The following is a 14,436-nucleotide window of genomic DNA, read 5'->3' as shown; positions in this document are numbered from 1 at the left end:
GTCATGTGGCCAGCATGACTCAACACCAAAAGCGCATGGAACACTGTTACCTTCCCACCAAAGGTGGTCCCTATTTTTCTACTTGCATTTTTTAACATGCTTTCGAACTGCTAGGTTGGCAGAAGCTGGGACAAGTAACAGGAGCTCACCCCGTTACACGGCAGCACTAGGGATTCGAACCGCTGAGCTGCCGACCTTTCGATCAACAAGCTCAACGTCCTAGCCCCTGAGCCACCGTGTCCCTTAGCACTGATCTAGATAGTCTTAAAGCCACATTAGCTGTCAAAAGAGCTAAAGAGAAAGCACCCAGCGCCACACTTTTTTCCAAATTGATGTCTGATCTGTAAGAAGTGTTGACTTTTCATCCATACAAGTGGGGGATTGCCAGAACAATCCACATTGGACTTCAGAGGTTATGACCTTTCCAAAAGGATTGGTAAAAAGAAAGTTAAAGAGCGGGGTCAAGGTTTTTTTCAGAATCCTTGAAAATCACTCAAAGTTACAACCTTGGAAACTCTGCTGGAAGGTAGCGCCATTCAATTCATAGCGTGCTAGAATGGCTAGTCAGCAAAGTCAGATGCACAGGAGCAAAAGTACCGTTTTCAAAAAATGGAAATCCCGATTTTAAAAGGGCCAATAAAAAGAAACGTGGCCACTGCTCATCCATAAGTTTCATTTTCAAACATTTTAAAAAGCAAACTAAAACGTCATAAAAGGAACCCAAACACTGATTTTTGATCATGTGCTAACCACTGGCTGAAGATATGTAAGAATTCTCCAAAAGGTGCCTTACCCCCAAAAGAAAAAGGAATTGGAACAACATACACCCAAGAATATTAAGATGAATGACGAAGCCTTCTTTAAAAATAAAGCAAAAAATGGTGAGCAAGACCTTTGATTTTTGTGCAACAAGAGCATTCATTAAACGCGATTTGTTTTAGACTCTACTGGTTAAGGCACCAGTCTAGAAAGCTGGAGGCTGTGAGTTCTAGTCCCTCCTTAGCCATGAAAGCAAGCTGGGTGACTTTGGGCCAGTTGCTTTCTCTTAGCCCAACCACCTCACAGGGTTGTTTTTGTGGGGACAATAGGAGGAGGAAGTTTTATTAGATAATTTTACTGCCTTGTTGTTTGTAAAAATAATAAATAGGGGTTGCAAATTAAACAGATAAAATTACCAGTGTGTTAAGGGAGTGGAAAAATGCAGAGATAGGTCATCAGTTGGTTTTTTCTTTCCTGCTGGATAGTAAGGCAGAACTTTTCAGAAGAACTACCTAATTGCACTGAGATTACATAGGGCAACCTGACAATGGGTAAAATTTTGTCTCCTATTATTCTGGAGGAAAGTTAAAGGATTGGAAGTAAACAGAGGCATATTGGAGATCAGCAGTGGAGACAGATTTCATGCCGAAGTTGTTTTCTGCCAGTCTGAGGATGGGTGGAAAGCCCTTCGACTTACCCGCAGGGAAGGGATCAATGTTACTGAAGTTTGACTGGCAGTTCTCATGCATTCCACATACAGAGAGATATGTGAGCTACCTCTGTGAAAAGAGCCATTTGTAGATTTTATTTATTTTATTTATTTATTTTCTCAATCATATATAACAGGTAAAAGTATAAACATAATTTGGATAAATGAAAAGAGTAAGTAAAAAAGGAATATTAGGACAGGGACGGTAGGCACGCAGGTGCACTTATGCATACAGACCTCTTAGGAATGGGGTGAGGTCCACAGCAGACAGTCTTTGGTTAAAGTTTTGGGGATTTTGGGATGAGACCACAGAGTCAGGTAATGCATGGCAGGCCTTGATCACTCTGTTGCTGAAGTCATATTTTCTGCAATCAAGTTTGGAGCGGTTTACCTTGAGTTTGTATCTATTATTGGCTTGTGTATTGTTGTGGTTGAATCTGAAGTAGTCATTAACAGGCAGGTTATTGTGGTAGATAATTTTATGTACTATATTTAGGTCAGATTGAAGTCTGCAGAGTTCTAAATTGTCTAAGCCCAAAATTTGGAGTCTGGTAGCATAAGGTATTTTATTGCGAGCAGAGGAGTGGAGGACTCCTCTTGTGAAATATCTCTGGATTCTCTCATAAAGATCTTACATAAAGTGGATTTTCTCCACTTTGTGTAAGATCTGAGATCATTCAGTGCTAGAAATCGCAGTTGTGGAATGTCCTCACCTCTTCTCAAGTCCTAGTCCTTTTTGACGCTATACTTCACATGTCCTGAGTATTTGTCGTGGTCCGTGACCCTTTTGCCTTGAAATTGGCATAACCCTTGATATATAGATATATAGATATATAGATATATAGATATATAAAAGTGGTGTCTTTAGAATGGCAATTGATTTAATTATATCATGTGCCACTTGAGTACATTTGTTTTTGATTCAAAAGATTATACAGATTATGTACCATGGAAAGTGTGATTAGCCAACAGGATCAAGAGACATGCATATCCTGAGAACAGACTGCCTCCAATAATAAACTGAATTTCATCAGTTTAGCCTTCCTTACTAAGCAGATTTATGAAGCTAATCCGGCATAGTTTTTCACATATGAATACATGCAAACTGTTAAACACACTAAAGCGATTATATGATAATAGATGATTGTCATCTTGACTTAGCATTCTGCAAGCGGAAAAATATGGTGAAGTTTCTTGGGTGCCAGCTGAGGCTGTCTGAGCCTGCTGATCAGAATCTGTATTTCCAAGAGGGGTGAGAAGTTGATTGATTTGTTTAATTTAATAGGTTACATTAGCCTAAAAGTTGGATTGCCATTCACTGCTTACTTTCAACTAGTACTTGTTCTGACAAGCTTTTTGTGGCGTCCCAGATAAAATTGATTCACATGGATCAATAGTTTTGCATACTTAGGCAGAAAATATCTTACCTTATCATTGCCCCATCAAAACAGGTTTTCACAGACCCAGAGAATGTGATGCCTAAAGGGATATGTTTTATTTGATTTCTCTTCTTTCTCTTCTACGGTGTGGTTGATCTCCTTTGCTTCAAATTATTTGGAGTCTGATATGAAGCAATTGTACTATAGTGCATTGACTGACCATGATCACAGAAAGCCTTGATTCACACACTTCACTAAGCCCTAGTGTGGAAAAAGGAATTGGTTTTAACTTACAGTATAGAAATCATCTGTCAAATTATGGCTTAATAACATATTCCATGATTTTAATCAACTTTCATTTTTTCAACAAATCTTGCCTTAGTGTCATGTGTGAATTTCTAGGCTGCTAGGACACAATTTCTAGGCTGCTAGGGTGATCATGGTTTCAAATCTTAAATGCGTGTTGGAATAGCCCTTGCTAATATGTTATTTTTGTTCTCGGAACACATTTTTATAAAAATTGGGTGTGTGGATCTTTGATAAGTGGCTATTACATGTAAACGTGGAAAGAAACTTATAGGCTACCAAGTTAGTTGATAATCCATTTCCAAAGTTATCTTGAGTGTGTGACTCATATGTGATTGCATAATCAAATCTGCATCCTTTGTTGCTTGTTTCTTTTTAAATCTTTAAAAATAACAACCTTGTATTCATTTCTTTACAGAAGTATCCTTCCATCTCTTTGCTTTGATCTGCAGATGAAGACCTATCTTGGCAGTTTCCAATTCTTTGAGGTAAAATGTTTGCTTTATTCCTTCTTTTACAAATGTTGCAACATGAAATACTGTATAGAAGCTTTAGAAGCTGAGCACTAATGTATTATGGCTTCTAGCAGATTCTACAAAACACATCACAATGTACAGCTAGCTAGCTGTAGCTCACTCAATACAGGCAGTCCTCAACTTACAACCACAATTGAGCCCAAAATTTCTGTTGCCAAGTGAAACATTTGTTAAGTGAATTTTGCCCCATTTTACTACCTTTCTCACCACCGTTGTTAAGTGAATCAGTGCAGTTTTTAAGTTAGTAACACGGTTGTTATGTGAATCTGGTTTCCCCATTTACTTTGCTTGTCAGAAGGTTGCAGAAGCTGATCACATGACCCTAAGGCATTGCAAATGTCATAAATATGAGTCGGTTGCCAAACATCTGACTTTTGATCACATGGCCTCAGAGATGCTGCAAAGGTCGTAAATGTGAAAAATGGTCATAAGTCACTTTTTTTTAGAGCTGTTGTAACTTTGAACAGTCATTAAATGAACTCTTTTAAGTCGAGGACTACCTTACAATATTTAAAGCTGGCCTTTCCTCCTCCAGCTATCTGTGACTATAGTGCCTACAAGTCCCAACAACAACACAAAGTCCCTTGAGATCTGGGAGTTAAAGCACCAAATTGAAGAAGAGTATTATCTGTAGTTTGGGAATATTATGACATGATTAATTTTATTTTTATGATCTAGCAGCTAAGTTCTTATAATGGCCATTCATAATGGATGTCATTTTTAACTTTCAGAAAACCTTTAGAAATTAACCACCAATTTTATTTTTGATGAAAAGTTGTGGCAACTTCAGGATAAATAGAAGACAATCCTGCATAGGAATCACACACAGAATTGTCACACTTAACAGTAATTTTCAAGCAAGGTGATCTCATAACTTGGTTAATCCTTATGATTTTATATTGATATATTGATCATCAATTGTGTTGTAAATGTTGTACCTTGATGAACGTATCTTTTCTTTTATGTACACTGAGAGCATATGCACCAAGACAAATTCCTTGTGTGTCCAATCACACTTGGCCAATAAATTCTATTCTATTCTATTCTATTCTATTCTATTCTATTCTATTCTATTAATAGGAATTCTATCAGTGTTATGATTTGTTCTTGCATTGTTGAATCCACCATCCAACCAAACCATCCAACCAAATAATTATTGTGACAAGTTTGTCAATATCTTTCAAATAGAAGTTCTCCAGCCCAACCACTCTTCAAACGTTCTTAAGCATTCTCACCTGATTTTTGTGGCTACTTTCACATTTGGATATTTGATTTTATTGTTCTCACAAATCCACTGAAGAACCACAGTGATGATAGTCAAGAGAAGTTAAAAATCAATAATATGCGACTTGGCTACATACTTGGCATTGCCCATTACCAAAATACCTATTCAGTTAAAAATTCCAGAAGGGGCTGATTGGATTCTTATCAAGTTCACCAGGAAATTCTTGATGTTAAGTTTATGTGATTTTTCCCAAAGGTGCTTTTTCAAAGGGCAATTGGACTTTTCCTTGAAGACGTTTTGTTTCTCAGCTTCTTCAGAAGAAGCTTCTTGGAATGAGAAGCAAAATATCATCAAGGAAAAACAAAGTCCAGTTGCCTTTGAAAAAGTATCTTTTGGAAAATCACATAAACTTAACATCAAGAGTTTCCTCATGAACTTGATAAGATCTGGATGACTGAGAATCTCCATAAACATTTATATGATTTTATTCCTAAAAACATGAATCTCACTATGGATGTATCTGATCTGATACATAATGAGTATTTTTTTTGGGGGGGAGAGATATTCTTGCCTCATAGAAGAACGTTCAAGTGCTTTTTGTTCAGAAAAGTTGCTGAAATTAAGATCTCTCTCCAGGTCCTGTTTTTTGACCTGGAAGTTTCTTCCTTTTCAACCCAGTTATATTGGAGAAATATTTGGTTGCTATTTAAGATTAGTTAAGATTAGGTCTAATACAGGTTTTGTGGAAAGAAAGTTGAGCATTCTAATTCCACCAAATTTTTACTGCTATCAACATTGACATTAAAGTCTACCTTCTTTTGTTTAATAATCTGAAACAGAAAAAATAACCCACACCAAAATATGAATGTATGACTCCTATTCAAAGTTATGTATAGTGACAAATTTGTTTTAAATACATACCCTACATGGAATAAATGTATGCCTCCAATCTATCAACATTGACAATATCTTTCCATTAGTCTTGTCAACTGGAGCTAAAAAAGAGAGACCTTGGTAGCTGGCAGTATTCTAAAATCAGATCAGATCAGTAGCCAGTGAATGTTAGGCTATCTATCAATTAAGACAATATCTGTCTTGGTTGTAACTAGGGCCTAAAGTAGCTGTTTGGATTTTGACCCAAAACATTTCTGAAGACATTCAATGGGGCTGAAGTACTCATAAAACCATTCCTAGATTGGAGTTCTGCAGTGCTCTCTTCAAGTGGGTGTTCTTTTTAAACCTGAGCTTCTAATTTCTGAAAGAAATAGAAAAGAGAATTCTTTATTGGCCAAGTGTGATTGGACACACAAGAAATTTGTCTCTGGTGCAAAAGCTCTCAGCCTGTACATACAAGCAACAAGTGATAAATCATTATCATAATCATAAAATGCAATAGTTATAAATCATAAGATGTAACACTCAGTGATAGACATAGGATGCCAAATAAGCAATCAACATAAATAATTCTAGGATACGAAATAGAACAATCAATATAAATAATAAGTTACAAGCAACAAATGTATAGTCATAAGATGATAAGGACATGGGTAATAGGAAAGATGAAAAGAAAATAGTAATACAGCCCTACCAGGTAGTTTGACAGTGTTGTGGGAATTGTTTAGCAGAGTGATGGCATGGAAGGAAAACTGTCCTCGTGTCTACCAGTAGTTGTTTTGGCATGCAATGCCCTGTTATTAGCATCATCTTGAGGGAAGAAGCTGAAACAGTTTATGTCCAGGATGTGAGGGGTCTGTAGATATGATGTGAAAGCTTGTACTTATCCATTTTTACATTCTGAAATGTATCTGTGAAAAATAATTTCTGGGTATGAGAACAACCCTTATGGTCTAGAGCAGGGGTCTCCAGCCTTGGCAACTTTAAGATTTGTGGACTTCAACTCCCAGAATACCTCAGCCAGCTCTGGGAGTTGAAGTCCACAAGTCTTAAAGTTATCAAGGTTGGAGACCCCAGGTCTAGAGTCTGGAAACAGAAACAGATCTTTGCACATGTGTCCTTTCATGTGCTTTCACATATTATCATGCTTTCAACCCATTCCCTGAGATTCTTGGATCTCTAAAACATGGGAGGACAAAATATGGGCTCCATTCTTTTCAACCCTCCAAAAAACCATGTTGACAAATACCCAAGTGATAAAACACAAGAATTTAAAATATAGCAGTAATTCAATAGAAATCGTTGAACTGTGATTGTTTCATTTGTTCCACATCAAAGAGCATTGTGCATTTCTGACATTTAGGGAGCAGTTAAAAATCACAGTTACCACCTAGAAAATTTTTTCTCCCATTCTCTGAAGACAGCCATTCTTTTGTTTTGCAGTTACCTTGAGCTAATACACAGATTAATCGTACTTTTGTTTGCTGCTCATCTTGTTAATTGACACCAAAGGGAAATAGCTGACTTAAAGATGTTCAAGGTATGTCTTCTTTAATACAATGAGATTTGCAAATGACCAGAGAACCTAGTATTTGCAGTGCCTTAATATAAGGCTAATACATTTATAGTGGCATTCTATGGAATGACACCAATTTCTCCAGATGCGTGAAAGATAATACTAAATTCCTGACGTATATGGTTGAATGGATTGTAAACACTGAGCTCAAATAGGAATAAAAGGCAGAAAGGATAGTCAGCTTTCCCTCATGAGTCATAGCCATTCAGAAAACACTTGGTTGGTGCCAAGGTAGACATGTAAGCACTAGTGAGCTGACTAACTCAGTGAGAGTTAATAATAACAACAAGAGTGTTTGCATGAACTGAAGATGAATATGGTTGATAAAAATTAATTTCAACCATTTCAGATTGAAATCTGCCTGTGACGTCCTTTGTTCCTTTGTCTAAGTCAGGGGTCTCCAAACTTGGCAACTTTAAGACTTGTGGACTTCAACTCCCAGAATTCCTCAGCCAGTTGAAGTCCACAAGACTTAAAGTTGCCAAGTTTGGAGACCCCTGGTCTAAGTTCAGTAACAGAGTTTCTTGCGGGATGCTAAAATAATTCTAATACTGGGTTTGTGACGAGTCCTACAGGAGCGTAGTTCTACTCACCAGACTGGCCTTTTTGCTTTTACATAGTTTGTTGAGAAAGTAAAATTATTGGAGATACATCTGATGAAAATGTTTAAATTTTAACTTGTGAATCCATCTAAATTGCAGCACTGAATTCCTGGCTTTGGTTCCATGTCATGGATTTGGTAGTACGGACTAGGTCTGTAAACTTCTCTTGGATAAAAGACTCCATCAGCTTTTGAAAGGACATGACAGGGTCTAGCTTGCAAGAGAGGGCCATGTTTCATAAATATTTTTAATTAAACAAATTATTTAATAACCAAATATTATTAAGACACATTTGTGTCTCCCTCCCCTCCCTCCCCTCCCCATTTCTTAAATCACATTAATGCAAATATTTCTTTTCTTTCTCCATGATGCTGAATTGGTTATTGTCCTGTTGTCTCACCACTTGGGTATGCTATTGAAGGATGGGATATTTATAAACATAAAATAATCTTAGCTGGGAATTTGATTATGCAAATATGTATGACATGTATGGTGTCATACGGATGGCAAATGTATTCATAACAAAGTATATCAATGGTGAAATCCAAATTTTTTTACTACTGGTTCTGTGGGCATGGCTTGGTGTGCATGGCTTGGTGGGCGTGGCAGGGGAAGGATACTGCAAAATCTCCATTCCCACCCCATATGCAAAATCTCCATTGGGCATGGTGTGGCTTGGTGGGCATGGCTTGGTGGGTGTGGCAGGGGAAGGATATTGCAAAATCTCCATTCCCACCCCACTCTAGGGAAAGGATATTGCAAAATCTTCATTCCCACCGCACTCTGGAGCCAGCCAGAGGTGGTATTTGCCGGTTCTCCAAACTACTCAAAGTTTCCTCTACCGGTTCTCCAGAACCTGTCAGAACCTGCTGGATTTCACACCTGAAGAATATTAATAGCGAGTTGAAAAGGTTTAGGGTCACAAGTTTATGGAATTGATAAAAATCATTTGTTTGAGGAAGTTTTCATATCAGGGCTGAGAATTCTTGGACATGAAACAGCCTACTTCCATCCTGGTTGTCCTCCAAATTTGTTTGAACCAGAACTCTCTGGATACTACCTAGGAATTCTGGTTGCAAAAGGTTGGCACAGTCCATGTAAAAATACCATAGGATCTGGATCTTGTTTCTCTATTGTACCTTGAGTTGAAACGTGATTCACCATAACTTGAAAAAAACAAATCATATAACTTGGAAAACAAGCTGTTTTCCAAGGCTTGTCTTCTCCCTGAAGACAAGATTATGTTGTAGAAAGTAAAGTATATGGACCCTCTATTGGATAACCACCTGCTACTATTAAAAAAAAATATGTCAGTGCCTAGGGCTACAATGATTTGTTTGCTTTCTTTCCAGGGAGCTGTACATTGTGCAGATGTAGGTAGTAAACAGGCACAATTCAGTGCATTTCTGGCTAAAAAGGAATGTAGGAACTACCCTAGCAAAATTCTCCAAAGAACTCTATCCAGTTCTGTGATATCTCATTATTTCAGCCAGTGGTAGCCTAGAAACCGGGAGATCATGATTTCAAGTCCTGCCTTAGCCATGAAAGCCATCAGGGTGACCTTGGGCCAGTCATTCTCCCTCAGCCCAACTCACCACTCAGCATTGTTGGTGTGAGGAAAATAGGAGAAAGATGTGTTGGCTATGATTACTGCCTTAAGTTATTTGTAAAACACACACACACACACATACACAAAGGCATGAGATAAATAAGTTAATTAAAGAAATATTTTCCCTACCTGAAACCTTACCTAGAAATGGCCCAAACCCAGTAGTATCCAGGAGGGGTAGATGGAGTCACACTGAAAAAAGCAGAGGCATTATGGGGATGTTGTTATCTTTTTCAGTTGTTAACTGATATATAAAATGTATATAATATAAAATATATAAAATAAAATATAAAATAATATATAAACTGATGTATAAAATGTCAAGATTCTGCAAAAGCTAATCCTTCCAAGATCTGATGTTGACTATGATTTTTTTTAAGAAAAATATTTCTTTTTTTTTTAATTAAAAAAAAACCCTTTTAGTGATACACACAAACGTTGTGTAGCTTGATGGACTGCAACAGGCAGTCTGTGGTTGTCTTAGCAGTGTCATTAGATTAGAGGTTTTACCAACTCCACTCCGCCCCACCCCCCCAGCATGAATATATTATCAAATTAAATTGCTATTAGCTAGTCCTTGAGTGGGGTGAAAATTGGCCAAAATGTTTACATTTTTAAGAAAGGTAAAAAGGCAAAGGAGTCCCCGCGGATTTTATTCTGCTGGTCATTGCTGACTGTAGTGGCAGTGCTCATCTTCATTTCAAGGCCATTGAGCCAGCACTGTCCGAAGTCATTTTCATGGTCATGTGGCCAGCATGATATCACGGAACAAGAGTCATTCTGTCCCAAAGAACCTAAATTTGCCAGGATGCCCTACTTAGTTTGGCTTGCCACAGAAGCCATATAGGCTAATTTTGCTGCCACACCACAATACATATAGTCCTCAACTTACGACCACAATTGAGCCCAAATTTTCCGTTGCTAAGTGAGAAAGCTGTAAAGTGAATTTTGCCCTATTTTACGACTTTTCTTGCTACATTTGTTAAGCGAATCACTGCCATTGTTAAGTTAAAAACAGAGTTGTTAAATGAATCTGGTTTCTCCATTGACTTTGCTTGTCAGAAGGTTGCATAAAGGTGATCACATGACTCTGGGACACTGCAACTGTCATCAGTGTGAGTCAGTTGCCAAGTATCTGAATTTTGATCATGTGACCATGGGGATGCTGCAATGGTCATAAGTGTGAAAAATGGTCATAAGTAATTTTTTTCGATGCCATTTAATTTCGGACGGTCATTAAATGAACTGTTGTAAATTGAAGACTATCTGTACTCAAGGACAAAGTACCCTCATGTTTAAGTCAGTTGTCACTTACCAGTGTCTCAGTAAACTCAGTTCTCCAGAAATGCAAATAAGAAAAATAAGAGCTTAGTTTCTAAACATTTTTTTAGGTTTTTTATTTTCAAGTTGAGTTGGACGCTTTCCGCCATGATTCAGCAAATGTTGGCCCTTTTCAAGAAGAAATCTGCTGGCTTTGGTGCTGACCTTCCCTTCACACTGCTATCTCTGCTTGTAAATTGCTGAGGAAAAATGACCAAAAAACTTATTCTGGGTTGAAACCTCGACAGAGTCAAGATAAAATTAGATAAATGTTTTGCATCATATCTATTTTCATTCCGTTCTACCCCGCAAAGGAAGCAGCTGCAGTGTTTAAACGCTTCCCTATGATAGGACAAGATTAATTTGTTCTATTTGCAAAATGTCAAATTGAATTGCTTTTCCCTTAAACTGTAAACTCAGATTGGACCATTGGATGTGGCCTTCTTCGATTCTCATATTCGTAACTAGAATTGAATCAGGGCTGGTTTGTAACCAGGAAATAACTGCCTACACCAAAGGTGAGTTTCAGCAGGTTCTGACCAGTTCTGGAGAACCGGTAACGGAAATTTTGAGTAGTTCAGGAACCGGTAGTAAAAATTCTGACTGGCCCCGCCCCCATCTTTTCTCTGCCTCCCAAGCCTCAGCTGATCGGGAGGAAATGGAGATTTTGCAGTATCCTTCCCCTGCCATGCCCACCAAGCCACGGCCAAAGAACCGATAGTAAAAAAATTTGAAACCCACCACTGGCCTTACACCCATGTATACTCAGAGGAATTTTCTACAAAAATAGCCATCCAAATAAAGTAAGGGCTGGTGTCTTCCAGTCAAAGCACCCCTCCAAATGACTTGTATGACCTTATATGTATATAATGAGAAATCCCTAGCATTTCTCATTATTCCAAAACAGGGGTATCAAACTCGAGGCCCGGGGCCAGATCTGGCTTGCGGGACTGTTCTGGAAATAGCAGACCAACCCTCGGTGCCTCTGCCAGCGAAAACTGAATGTGGCCCTCCTGCATGTGGCCCTCCTGAGCTCCGTTTTCACTGGCAGAGGGTTGCAGGAGGCTGACCCAGCCGGAAACGGAGCTCGCGAAGGCCATGCATGCCCTCCCCCACCCAAGCTCCCTTTTCACTGGCAGAGAGTTGTAGGAGGCTGTCGTAGCTTCGGAAGCCCGTTTTCACTGGCAGAGCACTCGGCCCACCACAGGTGCCCCCTAACATACTGTAAGCGATATCATGCTGGCCACGCCAAGCCTGGCCACACCCCTTTGACCCCAGCTCCTCGAGGTCAAACACAAACCTGATGCGGCCCTCAATGAAATCTAGTTTGACACCCCTCTTCTAGAAACAGTCTAGAAATCTCATGCCAACTTCTGAGCCTCTCAACCTTGTTTTCTTTTGGGCAGAAAATTGTACTATAGAAATGTGACCATTTTGCCACCTTATGCCACCTTGCGTTCATGGAGAGCTTTGATGGCTGCAAATAGTGGTGGGGAAGGGGCTAGGAAGCACCCGAATAGATCCATGTTGCCCAGCAAATATCAAGCATATTTCAAAACACTAGCGTTAAGGGATCTTCTGTGTAGAATCCAAGAATCCAGTCAAACATTTACAGCTGATTTCTTTTTTTAATGGGCTGGTAGCTCCGATGTGGCAAAGGCCATAATGTAAATAGAATAGAATAGAATTCATTATTGGTCAAGTGTGATTGGACACACAAGGAATTTGTCTTCGGTGCATAAGCTCTCATTGTACATAAAAGCTATAAGTGATTAATCATGATCATGGTCATCCTAAAAATACATTCATCATAAACCTTAAGATACAACTTTTAGTGATAGTCGTAGGATACTAAATAAGTAATCAACATAAATCATACTCGGAAACTAAATAAAACAATATAAGTCATAAAGATAGAAGCAACAAAGTTTTAGTTATAACTTTCAAATTAATTACCAATATATGACCTGGTTTTGTGGTAAGCTCTAATAACATGTTGGACAATCCTAATATGTACTTGGTAATTATGATATAAGACCGTCTTTGATCAATGCTAATTAGAGATGTTGCCTGCAAATTTATCTTAAGTTACTTTTGATTGTTTACAGAGAAACCGGTCTCAGCCTAGATGGTATCAGATGACATTTGATGGCTCAGCCTCTGATTCATGTCAGCGTGAATACTGTGTGTGCAATAGCTAATTAGACTGCAGCTGGGCCATTTTAAGTTCCTCTCCAAGAAAAATTTTAACAAATACCAGACAGTTTTTCCCGAAATCTTAATTTAATTCAGAAGGTTGCAGGGAAAGGGCGGAAGCCATATAACTTTCAACAGTTTTGTGAGCTATTAAGGTAGATGGTAAAAGGATTTTCTGCATTTGCTGAGTCCATGGGGGTGATTAAAAAAATGTGCACTCAAAGCCCCACCCCTTTTTTGGCTGCCATCTTGCCTTTTTTTGATTCCCCTCCCCCTCCCATTGTGGGCACCCCAAAGGAAAATTCTGAAAGAATTGATACCAGGGTTTCAAGTCTGCCAAGGATGGTATTCTCTGCTTCAGACATTGTTTCTCTTGTTCTGAGATATATTTTAGTTATTGTCAGATCAGTTGAGCAGGTTTTTAATCATACCTTTTCCAGAAAAATTCTGGGGAATGCAATTTTGAGAGTGTATGAGAATATATTCTGACCTAATCCCCTTTCTATACCAATTTTTTTGTATACATGATGTACAATGACAATAAAGGCTATTATTATTATTCTCTAGGGGTAAGAACTAATCATGGCATCAATCAGATTACATCTATACAGCATGCTAACCTGGAAAAGATCATTTTGTTTCCAGTGTAGGTTAATATCTGCATGGAATTGCTGGGGGTTATGATCTGGAGATTAGAAGTTGATGATACCTAGATTTATTTGTCTATATTTTCTTCAGAAAATGGCCAAGTTCCCCAAATGCCTTCTGTAGGCAGGAATGGACTAGATGAGAGATAACAGATGGACATCGAATCGGAGTAACATGGTGTCTCTTGTGAACAACTTCAAAGATGTGGTAGATCTGTCTGTTCTGAATGGACTTGAAGGCGGAAGTATGCATTTTTTAAGTGTTTGTGGATCCAGAACTCTCTCTGATTTCCTAGATCAAAGCAATGGACAGGAACACCTTTGATCAGCTTTTCTGGTATGTCAACAGCATTCCTTTCTGGAAGATAATAACCATAAAGCTATGATGCATGTGCCGGCAACTTCCAGGGTAGACTATAGTAATGAGATTTACACGGGGCAACAGAATAACAGAACCGGAAGGGACTTTGGGGGTTTTCTAGTCCAACACCCCTCCCCTGACTCCCACTAAAGATTGGTCTCTTATTTGGAAACTTCAACTGATAACAAAAGGTTGGTTTTAGGAAAGATGCAAAGAGATCATATGCTCCCTATGCTTAAAGTCCTGGTCATTATTTTAGAAGTCCTCTATTGCTTAGTTTCAGGTTATTTAGCACATAGACTTCTATACCGCTTCAC

General features: G+C 38.5%; 1 protein-coding gene across 5 annotated transcripts in view; it reads left to right on the top strand.

Moving 5' to 3' along the window:
* Nucleotides 1–14,436, top strand: part of SLC16A12 (solute carrier family 16 member 12) — a 63,220-nt gene that overhangs the window by 23,649 nt on the left and 25,135 nt on the right. For 3 of the 5 annotated variants that reach the window (XM_058187064.1, XM_058187068.1, XM_058187069.1), the window contains 2 exons: nucleotides 3,572–3,641; nucleotides 13,850–14,095. The gene's annotated coding sequence lies outside the window, so the exon portion shown is untranslated. Of the gene's footprint in view, nucleotides 1–3,571; nucleotides 3,642–7,251; nucleotides 7,349–13,849; nucleotides 14,096–14,436 lie in introns of all 5 variants that reach the window. The other 2 variants (XM_058187067.1, XM_058187070.1) reach the window with 1 other exon arrangement.

Source organism: Ahaetulla prasina, chromosome 6, assembly GCF_028640845.1.
Source record: "Ahaetulla prasina isolate Xishuangbanna chromosome 6, ASM2864084v1, whole genome shotgun sequence".
NCBI classification, from domain to species: domain Eukaryota; kingdom Metazoa; phylum Chordata; class Lepidosauria; order Squamata; family Colubridae; genus Ahaetulla; species Ahaetulla prasina.
The sequence above is the reverse complement of the archived record's forward strand: the minus strand, read 5'-3'. Positions and strand labels throughout refer to the sequence as shown.